Source organism: Wolffia australiana, chromosome 13 (assembly GCF_029677425.1).
Source record: "Wolffia australiana isolate 7733 chromosome 13, ASM2967742v1".
Classification (NCBI taxonomy): Eukaryota; Viridiplantae; Streptophyta; class Magnoliopsida; order Alismatales; family Araceae; genus Wolffia; species Wolffia australiana.
Window position 1 is genome coordinate 7,338,451 of NC_135847.1, and position 14,676 is coordinate 7,353,126.

Genomic DNA, 14,676 nt, shown 5'->3' on the forward strand with positions numbered 1-14,676 from the left:
CGAGCGTTCAACGCACGAGCGGTGCGGAGACGGCGGGCGGACGGCCTCTGTAGGACGCGGCTCCTGAACATGGTGTGCGGGCACAGAGCGCGGACCCGGCGCAGGGGTCACAGTGTATGGGGCGCGGGCGGGCAGCACAAAAGATTCCCCGTGCACAGGTGTGGCAAGAAGTGACGGCCGCGGCGGAAGCCTGGGGATGCACGGCGCGCGTCGCAGTGGCCGAGTGTCTGAACGTGGATGGGCACGCGTGGTCGGTGCAGGGAAGGGGCTCGCTGGCGTGGTTCCTGGCGAGGGTGTCCGACTTGAGCGCGATGACGACGTCCGAGTTTGTAGAATAACTGTCAAGAATTGATCTTCTTGCGGTGAGGAAGAGTGATGATTAGTAGAAACGATGGCTCCACGTAAAGACACTCGTGGGTGATGGCCACGTTTTCCACAGCGAGAGCGAAAAAAAACTAGTGCTACACAATCTCAAGGAAATGAACAAAGGAAAGAAACGATACTTGGATATTCTCACAATAAAACCTGTCTATCCTCTTGGGCGTGCCATCCTTATATAGGGGCAGGGGCATGCCCAATCAGCGCAACTTGAGTAAACCGTCTCAACATGAGCGGTTTTCTCTTAAACGAGAAAATAAGAAAAATGAACAAGATGGACGAGGCCAAAACACGAACGGCTTGGTTAAAAATCCGGTGATCAAATTACAAAGATACGAAGAAAATAAAAATAGAAACGTGCGCACAGCTTTGACGTCACTTTGAGTACTTGAACGAGACATCGTGGGCGTCGGCTCGAGCAGCTCGGTGTGGCTGTTGGCAGTGGGTTGATGTGCCGTTGAGATGGTCTCCCATCACCCCCTACCCTATATAAAGGATCACATACCCAATAAGGCAGACTCAAAGTTAATTTGAATTGTGATTTCTTCAATTTAGTTCCTACCACTCCTTGGAGTTACCATTTTCTTTCTAGAGTAGAGTAGATTGTGGGAGCCGATAGCCACATTTTCCTGCCATGTCGAGACTACTAGTGAAGGAACCGTCGTCGCCTCGCTCGCGCATTGCTCAACGGATGTCTTCATCAAGATCTGGGTTTTCTTGATCCTATTACCGTTCAATAATCATCAAGAAGCTCCTTCAAGGCGTTGTTCTTGAAGCCATTGCCATCGCTGTTGTCACCTCAGCAACCAGCATCATCGTAGATGCCAGCTCTGACACCCTCTACCCGGATTCATTCGCGTGCCTCAAGTACACTGACGTAGGACGACTACGGGGTAGATGAGGAAGGGCGGAACGACTGGGTATATGGGTAAGGGTAGGATGGATGTTTTAGGGTTGACAAAGGGGAAAGGACGACGGACAGGTTGACGAAGGGAATTGGGTTTATAAGGAGGGATAAAACAATCCACAGAAATCCACACGGTCAGATCCGTACTTTAAAATGAATGAAAAATCCGGTGGTGCAGCTCCGACCCTTATCGAGGGCGGGAGTACTATCTTCCCCCACCGCGACGATGCCTAAGCACCAAAATCAATACGTCACATTCACGTCGCAAGGAAACACTCAAGAGGGAGGTAGAAGAAGCAGAAACTCAAAACCCGTTCAGATTCTGACGGCGGTGGAAACTTCCCGAGAAAACACTGGACGGGGAACACTTCGACACTAGAGGGTTCAGGCGTACCTCTGCACCGTAGTGCGTGAAGAGGGAGCGGGAAATTCTGATCATGATGCGACTGGACGAATTCGGGTGTTGAGCAACCCAGTGGATGAGGACAAGACTGGACGTTCTGGGCATTAAACGGCCTTGGTTGAGTGTAGTGGGCGCAAAGTCAAGGGTGGGCGAGCACCCGCGCGAGGGCACTGGGCCCAGAGTCAAGCGTGAGCGCATGGAGCGTGCGGAGTAGCGCGCTCGGGCCCTTAGTGCGCCGAGTGTACGGAGTGCGGCGGAGCGTACCCGAGCGCGCGTAGAGCGCGCGGGTTGAAGTGCCGATGGCATTAGGACAGGGGCAGCGTGAACTCCGTCTCGGGCGGCCCGGTTTGCGCAGCTTGGGCGCTCTTGGGCGGCTTTGGCAAGGGCTGCTTGGGTGGCCTTGGCGGGGCTGCCTGGGCGGCCCTAGCGGGGCTGCCTAGTGGCCTTGGCGAGGCTGCCTTGGGCGGCCTTGGCGGGGCTGTCGAGGGCGGCCGTGGCGGGGCTGCCTGGTGCCCTCGCGGCGCTGCCTTGGGTGGCCTTGGCAGGGCTGCCTAGGGCGGCCCTAGAGGGCAGCCTGGGCGGCCTGGCAAGGTGGCCTTGGGGGGCTATGGCGGGGCTGTCTGGGCGGCGTTGGCGAGGCTGCCTAGGGCGGCCCTGGAGGGCAGCCTAGGCGGCCCTAGAGGGCAGCCTAGGCGGCCCTGGCAGGGTTGCCTTGGGCGGCTCTGGCGGGGTTGCCTTGGGCGGCTCTGGCGGGGCTGTCTAGGCGGCTCTGGCGGGGTGGTCTGGGCGGCTTGCTCGGGGCTGCCTGGGCGGCCTGGTCAGGGCTGCGTTGGCGGCCTTGGCGGGGCTGCCTAGGGCGGCCTGGTCGGGGCTACCTGAGCGGCCCTAGCGGGGCTGCTTTGGCAGCCAAGGCTTGGCGAATGGAGAGAGAGAGAGAGAGAATGGAGGGGAGGTGGGAGGCCGACGTCGCGAGGTGGCTCTGGCGGCAACGGCGGCGGCGACGACGATGACGCCTGGGTTAAGAAGGATAGGGGAGGCTGGGCAGTCCTCCAAGAAGAGTTAACAAAACTCAATTCTTGAATTAATGACTACCTAATGATTCTTGAAAACAATGGCTTATATATAGGCCTTGGAGGAAAGAGAAAATGACGTGAAAATAAAGACGAGAAAATAAAGACGTGCGCCGTGTCACACCAAAGGGCAGTTGTGGATCTGCCTCTAGCGTCGTGTCATGACGCACGTAGGGACGTGAGTGGGTGGAGACGTGCTTGTCGACGGTTGTGGCATGTTCACTTCGGTTGACTCTGGTTGACCGTGGTCCATAGCGGGCGTGTTGACTCCGGTTGATCGTGGTGACGCGTTTGATGCTGAAGTGTTGGCGTCCTCGCCATCACACACCCATTCGCTGCACTCGCCCGTGACCACACATGCTAGCGAATGCATCTGTTCTCTACGTCCACGTGCGCGGCCTTCTATGCATGCGCATGCTTGTCCACGCGCACCCATAAGAACTGCGAGCGCATTTCCCCCAGCCCTGCAGATGCCGAAGCACACGCCCACACTTCCCACCTCCACTCGCGGGCGCAACACCTTTTTGCCCGCGCCTGCTTGTCTACGCGTGCCCGTAATAACTGCGTGTGCCTTTCCGCCGGTCCATTCACTTGCCCAAGCATGTGCCAGTGTTCACCATCATCACTATGAACACACATGCACAGTCGTGTGCTGGTGCTAGTCACGTCTGCGTGTGCGCCCCTCCCAAACGGGTGCCCCAACTTGATACGAACCCTTCTTACCACGCTCGTTCTGAGCATCATATACGTCAATCCCTGTCATTGTGTGGTGGCGACAACGTCAACGCATCGACACCAGAAGTGCCACCACAATCAACCAAAGTGAACGCCACTGCTAAGGACGCGTCACCATCGTCGCCAGACCAAGTCCACACGCCACCATCAGACATGTCTCCACCCATGCATGCCCCTTCACGCGTCTTGACGCGTAGCCAAAGGCAGATCCAGAACTGCCCCCTGACGTGACACTAACCCACATCAATCGTCACGTCGCTCGTCTTTAATTAAATTTATTTAACTGTATTTTATCTTTCCTCCAAAGCCTATATGTATAGGCCAATGTTCCAAGAAACAGTTAGACAAGTCATAATTCAGGAATTGAGTTTTTGTTAACTAATCTTGGAGGACTTGCCCTAGCCTCCCCTTCTCCTCAGATCGCCACCGCCGTCGCCGCTCTCGTCGCTACCGCCGGTTACAACCCACCCTCCTTTCTCTCTTCCTTTCTTTCTCTCTTCATTCATTTCTCTCTTCCTTCCTTTCTCTCTCCTTTCCCTCTCTCTCCCGCCAACACCAGGACGCCCAGCGTCCGCCATCCCTCTCAGGCCACCCGCGCCAAGCGTCCGCCGTAGGCCGCCTCGCTCTAGGCCGCCCCCCCCACTCAGGGCTGCCACCGCCACTCGCCCTACGCCGACCGCCTCTCTCAGGACCATCCGCACCTAGCGCCCGCACACGCCAGCGCCCGGCGACGCCCACGCACGCAAGCGCCCGTACACACCGTGTGCCCGGCTGCCCGCGCCCGCCATGCACCCGACCACCTACGCCTCCAACCAGGCTTAGTCTGGTCGTCTCATTGCCACGGCTGCTCAAGGCCCGGAACGTCCAAATATTTCGCCCAGTGGACCTTACAACGCCCGGATCACCCAATCACATCACGACCTGAATTTCCAGCAGCCTCATCACGCACCCGGTGCCGAGGTACGCCTGAACTCTTTTGTGTCGACTGTTATTCGTCAAGTGTTCCGCGAGGGTTCTTCGACCGCTATCAGATTTGATTTTGAATATCTCTTTCTTTCCTCAAAATTCCTCCTTTTGTGAGATTTCTTGCGAACGTGAATTCGAGTATTGGATTTGGTTTCTTGGCATCGTCACGGTTGTTGAAGACACTACTCCTGCCCTCGACGAGGAATGGGGTTGCACAACCATCATTTCATCGGTTTTACGTTTTCGAATTCGATCGTGTGAATTTTGCGGTCTGTTTTTATCCTTCTACCCAAACACGTCCAGCATTCCACCACCATTGTCATACCCGTCCCCCTTGTCGTCTCTCCCCTAGACGTCCTGCATCATTGTGCTAATTACATGCCAGCACTCGTGCGCATCATCTGCCCTAGACAACTGTGCAAATTTTGAGAAGTCGTAGTTGCCGCTGACCACAGTGTGATCACCCTTAAAGTCCAGTCCAACAGTTCCTACCATGATTGGCCTTAGCCCATCAGGTTTGACCGCTACCCCTTTGTTTGCAGTTATGGTTATTTCTTCTATTATAGTTCATTTTGTGTTCCCTTGCCTTCGAAAGTACGAGATTAACACGATAGGAATTAGCCACTGTATTTTGCGAGAGATAGTGAAATTCTTTCAAGTACGACTAGTCCGTGTCGAAGAAGGACTGGATGACTTCGGGTAATAATATTATCCCTCATTTTGAAGACGTCTAATTGGTCCAAAGGGACGTAAAGGAGTCTGATTGTGATCAATTGAACTGGTGCAGGATGACGATAGTGTTGTCGTTCGTGCGGGTATCGAGACAATGGCCTGATACAAAGTTAATGCAGGACGATGTCATTCACGTCGTCTTGAAGGGTACCGAGGTAATGCTTTGGTACTAAGGGAGATACACATACATTGTCAAAGACGGATAATCTCAATTTTAGGGTCAAAATTCATCGTTCGTGATTGAGGTTATTCAATAAAATGTATTTAATCGTACTTAAAAATACTTATTTAGTGATGAGTACGGATCGTCCCCAAAGGGAACGATGATTAAGGAATTACTTTCTAAAACTAGTGATGATCAACGAGAGGATCGACAAAAACACGATTCAAGGATATGAGTTAGTGATATTGATTAAGAAGTACTTAATTTATATGTTATTTTAACTTAAATAAAAGAGTAACTGATTGTGACAGACACGATGATGAACGACAGACAAGGATAGTGGTTGGATATCGAGTGGTATGATGGCAAGGATAGATAGACGTGAGAATACAGACGTATGTAAGTGAAGATAAATGAAACGTTGATAAAAACTATAACTATGATAACAATGATGTTGGGAGAGAAACAATGTAAGGCGAAGACACTTATCTTAGATCCTTACGTTCCGTTAGGATCACAGCAATTTGCGAGTGCCGGTAAGCTCCCCCTCTTCTATTATGTCTCTTCCCACACACCCAAGACACCAAGAACACTCTTGATGGATCTCAAAACTCACTATCTTTCAATCAGCCCACAAAAGTAGGAAGCAAGTTCGAGATAATTTTTACAATGATCCAGACCTCTATTTATAGATCAGAGGGTATGGATAGAAAGAGGAGGGGAAGATGAAAAGTTATGGCCATTGGAAGTTGAAGCAATCCTAGCCTTTGATTTATTCTCTCTCCTCATCAATGTCATCGGTTTTGTGCCTTTTAAGAAGTGAAAGCACTTGGTATTCAGTGGCTTTTCATATTCTATGGCTTTTCGTATTCCATCGCTTTTCATATTCCGTGGCCTTTTGTATTCCGTGGCCTTTCGTATTCTATGGCTTTTCGTATTCCATGGCTTTTCGCATTCTGTGCCACATGTACATGACAAAAGGACAAAAAACAAGAAAGAAATCACTTTCTTGACGCTGACGTGGTGGTGCATCAGCGTGCCACATCACCCTATGCCATAAAAAAACCAAAATACTCAAAATTTTATATCAAATAAAATAAAATGCCAAAAAATACTTATAGATAGATATTTTGACTTAGAAAAATGATTTCTTTCCAAATTTAATGTAAAAAAAAGCCATAAAAATCATATTCTATCTCAAAAATTTTATTCCCTTATAATATATTGTTAGAAAAATTCCACTAAATATAGCGAATTCAGAAACTTGTTCTAAAAATAGATTTAATCATTTTCAGCTTGATAACATGCAAATATGGTAATTTAATGGAGAAAAACATGTGAATATTATAATATAAGGCACTAAAAAGGATCAGTTGAAGTGATGCAGGATGAGAACGGTATCATCGTTCGTGCGGGTATCGAGACAATGCTCTGATACCAAGTTGATGCAGGACAAGGTCATTGACGTCGTCTCGAAGGGTACCGAGGTAATGCTTTGGTACCGAGCGCGATATGCATGCATTGTCAAAGACGTCCTCCGTTGGTGTGGCCCTACTGAGACGCAGCTATGTGGTGCGATGCAAGCCTAGGTGATGGTAGGTGCAGACCCCGACTCATGGGGTTTGCTGGGCTCTGTACTCCGGGGTGAGCGACCAAAGGCGGGCACAACGTGGCTCAAGAGATGGGTTGCATGGCGCTAGAGTGGTGACACAGCTCAAGTTCGGGCTAAGCTCGACTCGGGATCAAGCTCCGGCTGAGCTCAACTTGGGCTCAGGCTGGGGCTGAACTCGGCTCGGGCGCTAGAGCGGTGACAGAGCTCAGGCTCAGGCTCAATAGGAGGAGTTACATAGGACGACGAAGGAGTGAGGTGTGATGCCAAGTACAGCACGGGCTCGGATTTATGCTCTCCTAATGAGTGTGATGTGATGGCACTCGTGGAAGCCTCAGCTCAGGCTCAGGCTGAGCTCGATCAACGGGCACAATGCGAGGACAACATTTGGTGGTTCAGCCAACAGGCATCACGTGAGGATGGCGCTGAGAAACTCGGTTAATGACCACGATGGGAGTATGGCCTTGAGCGGCTCGGTCAACAAGCATGGTGTGAGGACGACACTAGGCGTCTTAGTCAATGGACAGAGTGCAAGGATGGGGTCAGCGTTGCTAGCTCAATCATGGGTGCAAGGATAGCTGACGGGCGCAGCACTTGCCAGGTCATAGGCACGCGACGTCGGGGACTAGTGTGGCAGGCATTGGCGTTGATGTCAGAGCTGGTGGGGGCTTTGTGCTTGCAGGCAAAGCAACCAGCGGGTGTTCGGGATCTGGTGTCGAGCGACCAGCCTGGCAGGTCCGGGTGGCGAAGGAAAGCGCAAGCGGCCTCGGTGTCTGCGCACGCTATGGCCAAGGGCTCAAGCGGTAGGGACCCGCGCCTTAGGGCTCTAGCAACGAGATCTAAAACTAGGCACTCTAGGAGTTGGATCTGGTGGCGGCACCGGCCTCTAGGGAGCGTAATAGAGTGATGGCCCACACCATCAAGGATCATCATCGACGTCGTGCGCACCGCCGCCATAGTCATCTACAGCCGGGTGAAAACATGCACGTTATTGCATTTTCATTCGCATTGTTTGTGATGGGGGACCATCAAGCCTCAAGGAAATATCTTCCTTGTTCTTTTGTTTGTTTTGTTTTGTTGGTTTATTTCCTGTTTTAAGGTTGGTATTTTCACCTTCCATAACTAATATGGAACCCCCCCCCCCCTATAAGGGGAAGGAAACCCCTTGTATAAAGGAAGGAAGAAAGACTCAAAAATAAATGTGATTTTTACCTTTTTTCTGGTTTTTAGTGTTATATTTAGTTTTGAAGTTATTGACAAAAACGCCACTCTGAAATTGGGAGAGAGAGAGGAAACCCTAAAGATCGCCAGGAACCGCCGCCATCATCGCCCGAAACCGCCGTCTCCGCCACCTTTGCCGGAGTTCCGGCGAACACTCCTGAAGCTTTCCAGTGCCGCTAGGGCCGCCAGTAGCCGCCCACGGCCACCAGCGACCACCCACGGCCGCCAGCAACCGCCAGCGACTACCAACGGCCCCCAGCAACCGCCAGCGACCGCTGACGGCCCGGAGCGACCGTCTAGGGCCGCCAACGACCGCCTAGGACCGCCACCGACCGCCCACGGCCGCCAGCAACTGCCACCTGCCGCCAGCGACCGCCGACGGCCCTAGCGACTGCCTAGGACAACCAATTGTCGCCCACGGCTGCCAGCAACCACCAGCAGCCGCGAGTGACCACCGACGGCCCCCAGCGACCGCCTAGGGCCGCCAGCAGCCGCTCACGGCTGCCAGCAGCCTCCCACGGCCGCCAGCAGCCAGCCGCCGCCCACGGCCGCAAGCCGCCCACGCCCGCAAGCCGCCCACGGCCGCCAGCCGCCGCCCACGGACGCCAGCCGCCGCCCACGGCCGCCAGCCGCCAACAATCGCTAGCGACCACCCACGGCCACCAGTAACCCCCAGCGCCCGCCCACAACCGCCAGCGACCGCCCACACCCACCCCCGACCGCCCACAGCCGCCAGCGACCGCCCACGACCGCCACCCATCGCCAGCAGCCACCCTTGGCCGCCAGCGACCGCCCTCGGCCGCCAGCGACCGCCCTCGGCCGCCAGCGACCGCCCTCGGCCGCCAGCAACCGCCCTCGGCTGCCAGCGACCGCCGTCGGCCGCCAACGACTACCCATAGCTGCCAACAATTGCCAGCAGCCGCCCACGGCTGCTAGCGACCGCCCACAACCGCCTGCAACCACCCGTGGTCGCCTATAGTCGTCAGCAACTGCCCGCGACCGCCAGCGGCGACCGCAACCGCTAGGGCCGTCAGAACCGACCCTCCACCCTGTGGTCAATCTTTTCTGCACCTCTTCCCCTTTTTCGTTCACTTCTACGGTAATTCCAGATTTCTTTGGTACCATGTGTACAGGACTTACCCATCTACTGTCGGATATAGCATAAATTATTCCTGCATTCAACCACTTAATCACTTCTTTCTCAAGAACTTCTCTCATGTAAGGGTTGAGTCTCCTTTGATGCTCTCTACAAGGTTTTGCTTCCTCTTCTAAAAATATCCTATGTTCACAGATCAAAGATGGAATTCCTCTAATATCATCAAAGGTCCAACCTATGGCATTTCTATGCTCCCTAAGTACCTCTAGCAAGTCCTTTTCCTGTTCAGGGGTTAGTGATGAAGATATGATTACCGGTAGGATTTTCTGCTCATCTAGATATGCATATTTGAGGGATGAGGGCAAAGGTTTCAATTCTGGCCCTACCTCTACCGAAGAAGGATCTATGATCTCTCCCTCTAGCTCTCTACCCTCTACTTGTGACAAGTATTCTTTAACCACTTCCTTTCCTTCATCCTCTGCACACAACTTTAACTCCTCATTGCTTCCTACACGACATTTCATCATTTTTGATATATCCAGTTGAACTCTCTCCTTTCCAATTTTAAACTCCACCGCCCCCTTCTCCCAATCCATAATCGTTTTTGCCGTAACTAAAAATGGTCTACCTAAGATGATAGGAGCTAAACTAATGTCTCCCGATATCTTTACATCTGTCACTATAAAGTCTACAGGTATTTCACAATTCTCTACAGTGATCATGACATTGGTTAACCTTCCCTCGGGTTACCTAATAGTGCCGTCAGCTAGGAGTAGGTCCATATGAATTTCCTCTAATTCTCCAAACCCGCATTCCTCATATAATGCCGTCGGGATGATACTTATGCTTGCTCCCGTATCTAATAAAACTTTAGAGAAGGTATTTCCTCCTATTTCACATGTAATGAAAGGGGCTCCGGGATCTCTCATCTTGATAGGGGTGGCATTAAGAATACTAGAAGCATTTTCAGATAATTTAACCACTTCCCTAGGTTTCCTAATGGTGCAAGAATCCTTAAGGTATTTCTTTAGGGAAGGTGCACACCTAAGCATATCTTCGACAGTAACAGTCATGGTAGCTTTTCTAAAATTCTCTAGCAGTCGATGTTCATAATCAAATATCGGTTTTTTTCTATTTAAAGCGGAAGGATAGGGAACCTGCTGCCCACTCGTAGAAGGTAGAGGCTCCTCCACGTAGGGGGAGTCCTCTCCTTCTTCCTCTTGTGGTTCAGTCCCCTTCTTAGAATTCTCTATAGAAGTCCGATAGGGATCCTGAAGTTCTTTTCCATTTCGCAATTTCGATATGGCTAGAACCTCAAGATCATCTCTATTCGTCTCATCATGAGTGGAATGCTGCACATGATGCAAGTTGCATGGATTGATGGACGGTTTCGTGGGAAGTTTATAAGATGTGCAAGGAGAATCTAACGGTATACCTTGGTGTTCAGGTTGAACAGGTCTGAGGCTTTCTAGCATCTTCCTCATCTGCTCTTGAGCATCCAGCATTTGCTTCGTTTGAAACTCCAGCATCACTTGCACCCGCATCTCCATTTCCGCCTGCAACTTTTGATTTTGCTTTTCGATCATATCTGAAATGACGGGAGTTAATGTAGAGAAATCAGGTTGAGTTTGAGATGAAACCTGATACTGTTGTGGAGTCCTGTGCTGGAATTGTTGTCTCTGCTGGAAAGGGGGTTGAGCTGCCGGCTTGTTTCCTTGGTGGAAGGCCTCTCCGTTTTGGAAATTTGACCGCTTTTGACCCGCCCACGGTTGTTGCGGCTGGTTGAAAGCCTTCACCTCTTCTTCAATGGCTTGGCAAGCTCCATCTTCATGTTCCCTGCTAAAACAGAGAGAGCATATCTTAGCTTTAATGATGGGAGAGTTACCTAGGAAGACATTCTTCAAGGTAGAGGTGAGCTCCTCCAATTTCTGGTTGGTCTCCCTTAGGCCCGCTTGTAGCTCTCCCTCCTTGGCGTTGACCTGCAGAACTCCTGCTCTCTTGGGCTACACATTCCTCCCATTCTGATTGGCTCCAATCTCCTGCAAATCAGTTTCTGCAACTCTCTCCAGAATATCAAAAACTTCGTCCTCATATGCGGTATAAAACGTTCCACCCGTGGCGAGGTTTACCTTGTTTTTCATAAAATCAGAGAGAGACTCATAAAATATCTGAGCTAGTTGACATTGTTCAATTCCATGGTGAGGGCACTTCCTCAACAGATCATTGAACCTCTCCCATGATTCACTAAATGTCTCACCATCATGAGGATGGAAGTTGTGAATTTCCCTTCTATAAAAGTTAGTTTTGGAGAGAGGGTAAAATTTCTGCAGAAATTTTCCTTGCATCTCTTCCCATGAATTAAAAGTGATTCCTAAATTGCGGTACCAGGAAAATGCTTTATCTTTTAAGGTTAGAAGAAAATATTTCATTTTTAAAATTTCTGTAGATATCCCTGGAACGTTTTGAGATGAACACCTAATGTGGAAATCATCAAGGAATTCTAATGGGTTTTGAGCAGGCAGTCCATTAAATTCAAGTAAGGAATGAATTAATGCATTGTCATATCGAAAGGAAATACCTTCACCGATGTTCAGATTTACATCGGTTTGACGCAAGCTTCCCGACGGTGTGGACCTATCCAGCATAGTCCTCCTCCTCTCATTCTGCTGGTGCATCTCTTCAGCCATATTTCTCTGCTGAATTTATGGTTCTGTCACTGTAGAATCCGGAGTGGCGTCTGTAATGTCTTTCTCTGCAGACTTTTCACCAGCTCCTGAGCGTGCTACTACCATAAATCTACAGCAAACGGTTAGAATAACAATGAGCTGAGGATTATCAAGTCCTGCAGCTCTAGAAAAATTAACAAAAATGACTGTAGATTTAGAGAGATAACTGTAGATTCAGAAAAAATAATAATAATTTCTACTGTAATACCGTGCTCCCCGGCAGCGGCGCCAGTTGATAAGCTCAGATTTTATGTGTTTTTTACTGGTTATTTAGCAGTTCAGACGTGTGAGGTTCAGAGCTTATGCAACAAATTTATAAACCTCACTGCGTAAGGCGAGTGAGGGTCGATCCACAGGGAGCAGGAGAAAACAGCGGAAATTTCCTTCTTTATTCAATAGATATGTCACTTATCAATTTAAAATAAATATTAAACTCTGTTAAATGATCCTCAGGAAAATCACAGAATTCCTCTTTAATTCCCAGTTTAGTCGAAAGATTTAACTGTTATTGCTCTGATTAAGTTAAAGATTTAACTTAATAGAGGCTGTCTACAGAGAAGTTCTCTGTAGACAGTACCTTTGCCCTTGGGGGCAAAGGATCAAACACCTTCCGTGCAGGGTACCTGCGCGCAAGATGTTTGCGTGCAGCGGCGCTGTCGCGCGCGGCGTGGCTGCGGCGTGGCGCTGCTGCGCGCGCTGCTGCGTCTTGGCAGCGCTGTTGCGTCTTGGCGTGGCTGCGCGCGGCGCGCTGCTCTTGGCGGCGCGCGCTGGCGCTGTCGCAGCAGCGCTGTTGCGTCTTGGCGTGGCTGCGCGGCGCTGCGTGTGGCGGCGTTGCTGCGCGCGGCGGTGCTGCTGCGCGCGGCGGTGCTGCTGCACGCGGCGGTGCTGCTGCGCGCAGTGGTTCTGCTATATCAAAGGGATTTTTGGGGAGGTTTGGGGAGGATGATCAGAACAAGAAAGAAACAAAGTTCAACTGAAATCAAATCTAAAACGGAACAATCCTCAGTTGGAAAACATTGGAAGATCTTGTGACTCTTCCAACCCAACCAAAATTGTCTGAGAAGAGAGGGATTACAGGGCTGAAGCTTGAGATTTCCCCGCGTCGGGTGTCACGTCCTTGCGGCGAGGCGTGGTTCTTCAATCCAAGCTATCTTCAGTCTGTTCTTCCTCTCCAACTCCAAAAGCTCATCAGCTCCTGGAGGGTGCAGAAATCTTCTTCTCCAAGCCCTAGTTTCCTTAGAGAAAATTCTGAACAACCTAAACTCCTCTCTCAAGAGAGTATTTATAGGTTTTCTCTTAAGTCATGCCCAGGGCATTTTCGTAATTTTTGCCACTTCGAATTTTTGCCCGCTTCTCTTGATCCTCCTCTCTTCCTTGATCTTCTTAACCTGTTTCTGAATGTTCACTAGCCATAAAATGTTAAATATATTCCACTTGATTCAAAGAATCAAGGGGGGTTAGTGATTTCAGAAAACAATACATATGCATGAACTTAGCATGAATTCACAAGATAATTGTAATGAATTTAAACTTAAGAACTTGATTATTTGATGACATATTTTAGAGTCATCAACCGTAGAGCCCAACTTTTACACAGCGGTCGCCCCAACCACTTGGCTGATTGTCGATTGCTTGTACGCCTGGCATTTGGCTCCCTTGCCTCTGCATCATTTGCACTAGTGCGAGATCTCCGTGGCTAAGTATATTGATGCCACAGTCAATTCCCGTTATCAGTACAACCATAACCGCACCACACGACGACAATCACCGTTGATCTGGTACATGCCCTTGCTAGTCAACTCCGGTGCTCTGACCTTCGCACAAGGTCCCGCTGCCGAGCTTGGGTTGTTGCTTGCCCCCTGTCATCTTCCCTCAGCCCGGCTGCCTTCCCCCCCTCACTCGCTCCTGCACTTCTGTCAGTCGAGCCGTCGTTCATTCCTCGGCACCTCTCCATCACACTAGCTCTGACCACTACAACCGTTGACCACTCGCCACAATGAGCCATGCGCCGACGAGGTACGCCATCCTCTCCCGTCGCTCATTTAATTATCCTTTGCAGTATTATTTTGTCTTGACTCCACCATGCTTGGTGATGCAGGACGACGTCGTCGACGGCCTGTGGTAGGAGTGCGGTCCGTTCGTCCTTCTCCGAGGATGATCATCTTGGACTGCACTTCCCGCTGTAGGTGGATGTCCCGGAAAGTCCTGCGCTGGTCCTCACTTCGTAGAAGCTGAGGGTGACAGACGTAGGACGACTACGGGTAGGCGAGGAAGGGCGGGACGACAGGACTAAGGGTAGGATGGGTGTGAGGGATAAAACAATCCACAGAAATTCATGGTCGGATTCGGACTTTAAAACCGATGAAAAATCTGGTGGTGCAGTTCCAACCCTTATCGAGGGCGGGAGTACTGTCTTCCCCCACCGCGACGATGCCTAAGCACCGAAATCAATAAGTCAGATTCGCGTCACGAGGAAACACTCGAGAGGGAGGTAGAAGAAGTAGAGAATCCAAACCAATTCAGATTCGGACGGCGGTGGAAACTTCCCGAGAAAACACTAGACGGAGAACACTTCGACACCAAAGAGTTCAGGCGTACTTTTGCACTGTAGTGCGTGAAGAGGCTGCAGGCAATTCTGATCATGATGAAGCTGGGCGAATCCTGGCGTTG

At 50.8% G+C, this 14,676-nt stretch overlaps 1 non-coding gene across 1 annotated transcript; it reads left to right on the forward strand.

Moving 5' to 3' along the window:
- Positions 1 to 11,470: 11,470 nt before the first annotated feature.
- On the forward strand, positions 11,471 to 11,579 carry LOC144711563 (small nucleolar RNA R71). Its single transcript, XR_013583612.1, has one exon. It is a non-coding gene; the product is annotated as a small nucleolar RNA R71 (small nucleolar RNA).
- Positions 11,580 to 14,676: the final 3,097 nt, after the last annotated feature.